The following is an 8,835-nucleotide window of genomic DNA, read 5'->3' as shown; positions in this document are numbered from 1 at the left end:
ACACTCAACATTAATTTAATTGGCTACCTCTAGGAAGTAAATGGGAATTGGATGGTAGGAAGCAGCACTTCTCTTAGAATGGTCCTTTGTGTACTTTTGACTTTAAATACCACATTATCATTTTATATATTCAAAAAACAAATCAAAATTAACTGACACAAACTAAATTTGAATACAAATAAACAAAAGTAAGTTACACTGTGTATCAAATGGATTATATAACCACATCAGAAAAAAAATATAATCCAAATAATATTTTGTAAACATTACTTTGATTTACTTACCTTTAGTCTAAAGACAAAGAGAATTGCAAAAAAATCTTCAACTTTTATCTTGATAGTGGTATAGATGTATCAATTCTAAAACTATTTTGTGTGTATTTAATTTTGAGCCAATGAGTAAATATGTTGATCTTTTTGGGGACCTTTACTTCTCACTATGGGAGAAGGAAACACAAACTGAGAATGTGAAAAGGCAAAAAAAACCTCTGTGGTTGGAATTTTTAAAAAAAGTTTCAGTAGGCACTCATGACATTTTTAAAAAGGTAATAATAATCTATTTCTTGTTCATTGAAATAGCTCAGTAGCAATAAGTATGCCTAGTGTCCAGATCTTGATTTCTACCTACCCTTCTCCATTAATAGAAGCCAAGGATCCTGGTTCTAGGATCTGATCATTGATCCCAGGGCTCAGACAAAGAAAGTACTAATGAATTAACGTATAGTTTTACCTTCTAGGCTCAGACTACTTCTTTCCTCTTTCACTACTTGGATAATTAGAGTAGCTTTCTGACTTGTTTCCCTGCTCCTACTCATGCCCCGTACATTCCATTCCCAACAGAGCAGTCACAGTAATCCTATTAAAATGCAAGTTCAATCATGTCAATCATAAAGCCCCCGTGTATTTCCAGATCTATTAGAGTAAAAGCCAAACTCCTTTGAGAACCTATAAATCTCTACAGAATCAGGTACCGCATTATTTCTCTAGCTCAGTTACTTCCAGACACATTGGCAACCCTTTTGCTTCTTAAACACATGAAGAGCACTCTAAACTCAAGTCCTTTGCACGTACTGCTTTAGTTAACTTAGAATGCTCTTCCTGAAGATATCCACATGGCTCTGCCTTCTTTATTCAACCATCATTTTCTTAACGAAGTCCTTTTTGGTCACTCTATCTAAAACCACTAACTCCTAACACTCCTTCCCACCCTTCTTCATCATTATATTTCTTCTCCTCTTTAGGTATCATTTTCTAAGGAATCATTTAACTTATATTTATTTTTAAACTACTACTTCATTAAGCAAGTAACAGAGTAACCAAACACAAAAGAAAGTGTAAGCAAAACAAACCAAAAAAGCAAAATCAAATGCCATGTAAATGTACTTTATTATACAATACACATTATATAATACCATATATATAAATGGTATTAAAATAAAATGAATTCATGAGTTTATATAAAGAAAATATTATATAGATAAGGTGACAATGGAAGTATAAAATTGAGCTTGCACTTGACTAAGAGGAACTAGGAGAAAAATAAAGAAGGTTGACGGTAAAGGAATACTACATTGAAGATTCACTTTCGCATCTTCAAAAAATTTGATTATTTTCAAAATGTGATCCTTAAAAGATATTAATTTTCAGTTAGATTGAAAATGATCTTATCAATATCCTTCTCACCCTTGAATCATCCAAACCATCATTACTATACCTTATGAAAAATAAAACAAAATAAAATAAACAGGGGAAAACAGAAAATAGTCACTTAGGCAAAAGACATTGAATGATCACTACTCTTTTGTAAGTATCCAACCTGGAAAATTAATTTAAATCAAAAATCTATAATTTCGTAAGTATTCTCTACATGGTTGATAAATCTTGTCAAAGCAAAAGGCGTTTTCCGATGTCATGTCATATTTTTTTTTCTCTTTGTAGGTCTGATCAATGCATTCTTTTTCTCACAACATTGATAAAAAATTAGGAATCATGTCACTACCTCCTCTGCACTTCTGTAGAATTTTAAACACTGATCTGGGAGAACTTTGGGAAAATGCTTTTTGAAGGATATAAGAGCACCTTATCACTCACCATGCAATTAATAATTTTTTTCTCTTTCAAGAAAAAAATGAAAGTAAGGAAGTGTGATTATGACATACTATTATGAAGAGAGTTACTGTGTATGTCTGCAAAACAGATTATACATATTGCAGATAACATTTGAACAATTCTAAGAATTCCCTTTTATTAAACAGTGAAGGAACTCCTGGGTAAAGCTCATTCAGTTACTGTTATGAAGCTGTGATGAGCTTACATTATGGTGCACTATTTATGTCTCAGAAGTGATAAAATCAGGGCATATTTCTACCTATCCAGAAGTCATCCAGTCATGCACAGAGCTTGGCTGTGGTTGTGATAAAATACATCTGTATCACTTCTCTACCTTCAAGTAAACTCTGCCAGCAAGGAATCTGGAATTGCTCGCAGATATAACTCTGGCATAGGGCTGAAAATCAATGGCTGATATCTAAAGTTGTTAACATCGTCTTATAGATAGAGAATGAGCATACAATACACTAACCTTTTTAATTGGCTTCTTTCTCTTAGCCTAAAACTTCAAGTTTTTCTTTCAACAAAGAGTAAGAATGATGGTTTTTTCTTTTTCTTTTTTTTTTTTTTTTTTTTTTTTTGAGACGGAGTCTTGCTCTTTCGCCCAGGCTGGAGTGCAGTGGCACGATCTCGGCTCACTGCAAGTTCCACCTCCCAGGTTCACGCCATTCTCTTGCCTCAGCCTCTGGAGTAGCTGGGACTACAGGCACCCACCACCACGCCTGGCTAATTTTTTTTTATTTTTATTTTTACTAGAGACAGGGTTTCACCGGGTTAGCCAGGTTGGTCTTGATCTCCTGACCTTGTGATCTGCCCGTCTCGGCCTCCCAATGTGCTGGGATTACAGGCGTGAGCCACAGTACCCAGCCAAGAATGAGGTTTTGTCCAAAGAAGGGAGTCATCTCTAATTTCAGCAGTTCTAAAACAATGAAAACTTGCATCATTATTATGGTTTATATCACACAGCATTACAATTATTTGGTTACTTAACCTGATTTCCACCAACCTGTTATCAACTCTAAGAGAAGAATTATCTTATGAGCCTTTGTACTGTGCTTGACAAAATATTTAGTTCATGCATGGCACACAATAAATATTTTTAAGATAATATACAAAATTAAACTCATAAAATCTGTGAATGACGTAAAGCTAGGGAGATGGGCAGCTCATACATTGAGTACAAAGTCAATAATCCAAGTTATCTCTAAAATCAAGCTAAAATCTAATAAGTGGCATTTTCAAATCCTTTATTCAGACTTTTTAATAAAATATCCAAATACAGATCTGAAAGGAAATTGACAAAACTGCAATTCATAAAAAATACTCTCAGGAATTATAGTTCACAACATCAAAATGAACCAGTGTGAAACAGCCTCTTTGGAAACTAATGCAGGTTTGTGACTGTGGCCTAAAGACCTGGGGCCTGGTAACCCCAGGAACCAGCCAACCGTCACCATCAGAACTCATATACCAGGACACAAGAAGTGTGAAGCTGTTCCTCCACTTTAAAAGGAAGATAATATTTTTAGTTCTACAGGAGGAAGAAACTTGCTATTGAAAAGATCTAGCTATGTCAAAGAAGCAAAGGTCAAAGAATATGCAGAGAAATTGCAAAAAGCCCCAGAGGGAAGCAAAAAAAAAAAAGACAGGGAGGCACAGCTGCAACAAATTAAAAATAGGAACAGGGATTCTCTGGTCAGAAAATAACCACCTCCTGATGGAGTTAGAATCTTTCCAAAAAGCAACATTCCGGAATCATCCAGGAGATTTCTGCAGTACAGAATGGCCTAGTAAAAACTAAAAGAATTGCAGATGAATTACAAAAATATATCAGAGAGCTGGGCAAACAAGTGATTCCATGGAACAAGCAGAATTAGCCTCCGTTATGTCTCTGCAAGAGTCTAAACTGTATCTGAATTAAACCAATAAAAGAACCACCTTCTTGGAAGGGGGAACAAAAAAAAACTTGCCATGAAAGAAAATCTCCTGAAATCTGTTCAGAAGATGGAAGATTAAGCTAATGATTTGTGTGTGTGTGTGGGCGGGGCGGGGGGGGTGGGTGGGTAGAAATCCACAGAACAGTAACTGCAAGAGAATTCCAGAACCCCCAAGCTCAGCTCAGTGGAAGCTAAGCAATTGGACAAAGCCATCTAAACCCAAAGCAATGGCTCGATGGAGTTCACCAAGGAGGATCTTGCTCTGATCTAAATATACAGTGGAAATCTGATGTGATCTAGTGAATCACTCAGCCCCTATCTTCAATGCCTGTGACTCCAATGTCTTCACTCAATCTTGGAACGAACTTACTGTGATCAATAGGGCATCCTCTTAGACTCTCACGTCTGACTGATTAGTCTCCAAACTGAGCAAGTGTTCTGACATTATGGAGGGGGAGCAGGGACGAGAGATAGCAGTGACCAATAGCCAGGTAATACCCATGTGACTTTGAGCCACAAAAAGTTGGAAAATGCTTGAAATTTGGGGTGCTACTTTCAAAACTTTTCTCACCATCACTGGAGAGTGTAGTCAAGATGTTGTTTTAATAAAATCAGAAAGCCTTTGATGGGTCATATAAAGGTTTATGCATGTCCTTTATATGACTTAAACCTTAATCAACTGGATTTGCAGACTGCCATCCATGTCTACCAGAACAAAAACTTCCAATGCTTTACGACACATTAAGGATTGACATTTTAAACTATTTCTAGAATTTGAGCGGCAATTTGCCAGATTTTTTTTTCCAAAATAATACCTTCTACCACGATGCCTAGCTAAAGACTGATTAATTTGCCTCTTACTGGGCTTGTGGAGATGTGCTTGTCTCCAACTTCTGAGGTTGAAGGTAAATTTCATCTTGACCAGTGTCAGTTAAGTAATTTTTATTCTTCAGGTGCTTCCTGACCATTAGACTGTCTGACTCTCCAGTGTGAGATTGACCTCATTTTTTGGTTCTAAGAGGATCTTCCATCAGGGCGGACTGGCCTCTGTAACATGGCCCCTGATAATGGGGCTTTATGCAAAACCTTACTGAATTAATAGAGGCATCCTTCAAAGGAAATTCACCTATGAAGATTGTTGCTAGAAGCTTACTTATGAAAGAAGTAAAATAACACAGGATATCAAATTATCTACAGTGGGTTTACTCATCACTGATTATTATGATCTGATGTCTCACATTTGTTAGATTAAAGAACACACTAATTTCAGGAGCACTATTCTCAGCTTAATAATTTTCTTTTTGTTATTATTTTCTAGGAAAAAAGCAAATGTATCTTTGAGTCAAGAATACAACTTTTTATGCTACTGAAATTCAGTAGAAGAAATAAGTGCCAGGCTTCCTGACCTAAATGTTTTCTTAATCTGCATAAAAAAGATAGCTTTTATTTTTTGACAGCAATAAAAGAAGTGAAAGAAAGTAATGTTCAATTTGTTTCCAGCTGAGTGATAACCTCCTGATGGTGTTTAATCCTGCCATATATACTGATACTTCTCTAGTATCTCACATGGTGGTGAAAACTATTTTGGCTTCTGTTTGTTTTTATTGAACTAAGTAAACATGAAAAATCAAATCCATCATTAAAACTTTTTAATTTTAATTTTTAGTAACATAGTTTATATAAGTGTATGTACTGCTAAAAATATTTTAACATTTGATCCTTTAATTGAATCTTCTACATTTCCATTATAAATGGTAACAGTCCATATTTCTATTCTCTCAAATCTGTTTTATACCATGGAATTGGTATGTGGAATGAAGTTTGTTTTGAAAGGTAGAGGGGAAAAACAACAATTATTGGAAACTTAGGGGCTACAGTAGATTCATGTCAGCAGTGGAACTTGTCCTACTCTGCCTTGCACAGGACACTCTAATCAGTGATAATGGTGTTCCCCTGAGAACCAGGTAAGATTTACTTAACTAACAAACAAAGGCACGGAAAATTTCTAAAGAGCATTGGCAAACTAGGGTAATTGAATGATGATCAACATAATGAGCAATGATTAAAGATGCTGAGAACATTATGTAGAAAAAGAAGAAAGAGAGATTATGCTTAATGAGATGATCTTCAAAATCCCCCTTTTCTCCCCAGGGCTGCTGCACCTCATCCACTAAAACCAAATCCTGGGAAAGATTTCTATGAGATGGTTTCTGTCATTCTTCCTAAACTGGGAGCTAAGTGATTAATATAGAGGAAAACCCACAGATAAACATATCTCTGCAAATGGGAATAAGTACTAAACTGATCGTAACCGACATCCCCACCCTGGTTCCTCTTAGCACTTCAGTAAAAGGCACACTTCAAACAGAAGAATCTGAACCACAAATTTAGCCAAACAGCCTCTACTACCTTCAGAAAGGCTTCCAGGAGTTATTTTCCTCCCAGACCTCCTAGATTTCTAATTTCTCTATTCCTGCTAGGAGGGACATTACTACCCAGTCTAGGAGTATCTTGGAAGATTCAAGTGGGAAACCACTCAGAGCTGTCTCTTCCCCTCAGAGCATCAACATTTTAATCTGTCTCTACACAATGAAGGATTCACAAGGAAAGTCTCAAATCCCATAGTGTTGCAATGAAGCCAGAGAGGCACCTATGGTACAAAATTTTAAAAGATATTTATTCTCAAGTTCGTACTATGAGGCTTTTCATGTTCTGATCCTTCCCAGTCTCATCTCTTAGAATCCAGGCCTCACATACTATATCCCAAGTTTACTTAACAACTTGGTGGTTCCTAAACGACTATCAGAAACACTCTCCTCCCTTTATCTAAATCCTACTCTTCCTACAGCTGGCAAATTTGGGAAGAATTTCTGGAACATACTGCCTACACACAAAATTGAATTAGGAATCCTTACCCTCAGTATAACATTTATCACACTATATATATATATATATTCCATGTGTACATATATATATTAAAGCAAATTTACTGAATCATAACTTACATTAAAATATGAGCCATGGATTTTAAGCAAACATAGTATATCTCTTCATTAATTTAGATATTTAATTTCTTTCAGTCATTTTATGTCATTTCCAGTATATAGTTCTTATATATATTTAATTAAATTTATTACTAGATATTACACATTTTATGTCAACTTTACAACACATTCACATAATACTTTTTAATTTAATTTAATCTTTTGCTTTTTCTTATATGCTTATTTATCTTTTTTAATTGACAAGAAATAATTGTACATACTCGTGGTGTACATAGTGATATTTCAATACATATAATGTGTAGTGATTAGATCAAAATAATTATCATATTCATCATCTCGAATATTTATCATTTCTTTGTGTTGGGAATGTTCACTATCCTCCTAGCTATTTGAAAGTATATATTATTGTTAACTATAGACATCCTACAGTGGTATAGAACGTCAGAATTTATTCCTCCTACCTAGCTGTAATTTTGTATCTTTTAACAAATCTCTTTTTATCCCTCTCTTCCCCCACCCTTCCAAGCCTCTAGTATCTTCTGTTCTACTTTTTACTTCTATGAGACCAACCTTTTTTAGCTTCCACATATGAGTGAGAACATGCAGTGTTTAACTTTATGTTGCTGGATTATTTTACTTAACATATGTCCTCCGGTTTCATCCACATTGCCATAAATGACAAGATTTAATTCTTTTTTTATGGCTGGATAGTATTCCATGTGTACATATACAAAACTTTCTTTACCCATTCATCTGTTTTTGGACACCCAGGTTAATTCCATATCTTGGCTATAGTGAAAAGTGCTGTAATAAACATGGGGGTGCAGATGTCTCTTTGATGTAATGATTTCCTTTCCTTTGGATAAATTTCCAATGGTAAGATTTCTAGATCACATGGTAGTTACATTTGCAGTCTTTCTGAGGAACTTCCATGCTGTTCTTTGTAGTGGCAACACTGGTTTACATTCCCACCAACAGTGTGTAAGAGCTCCCTTTTCTCCACATCCTCCTCAGCATTTTTAATTTTTGTCTCTTGATAGTAGCCATCCTAACTGGGGTAAGACAATACCTCATTATAGTTTTGATTTGCATTTTGCTGATGATTAGTAATGCTAAAAAATTTTTCTTGTATTTATTGTTCATTTATATGTCTTCTTTTGAGAAATGTCTATTCAGATTATTTGGCCATTTTTAAATTAAGTTGTTTACTTTTTGCTGTTGAGATGTGTCAGTTCCTTGTATATTCTGGATATTAATCTCTTGTTGGATGAGTAGTTTGTAAATATTTTCTCCCATTCTGCAGGTTGTCTTGAAATGTTTAGTGTTTTCTTTGCTGCACAGACCATTTCAGTTAGACATAATCATTTTTGTTTATTTTGGCTTTTGTCGACTGAGCTTTTGAGGTCTTATTTATAAAATCTTTTCCCAGACCAATGTTCTGAACTATTTCCCTTTTTTATTTTAGTATTTCTATTGTTTCAAGTATTATATTTAGGTCTTTGATGTATTTTGAGTTGATTTCTGTACAGGGTGAGAGGTGGGGATCTGGTTTCATTTTTCTGCATATGGATATCCAGTTTTCCCAGCACCATTTATTGAAGACATTGTTCTTCCTCAATGACTGTTCTAACCTTCATAAAAAAGCCAGTTAACTGTAAATATGTGGATTCATTTCTGTGTTCTCTATTTTGTTCCACTGGTCTATGTATCTGTTGTTATACCAATACCATGCTGTTTTGGTTGTTACAGCTTTGTAGTATATTTTGAGGTCAGGTAGTATGATAC

The sequence above is a fragment of the Nomascus leucogenys genome, chromosome 12 (assembly GCF_006542625.1).
Source record: "Nomascus leucogenys isolate Asia chromosome 12, Asia_NLE_v1, whole genome shotgun sequence".
Classification (NCBI taxonomy): domain Eukaryota; kingdom Metazoa; phylum Chordata; class Mammalia; order Primates; family Hylobatidae; genus Nomascus; species Nomascus leucogenys.
This window is presented reverse-complemented; position numbering follows the sequence as displayed.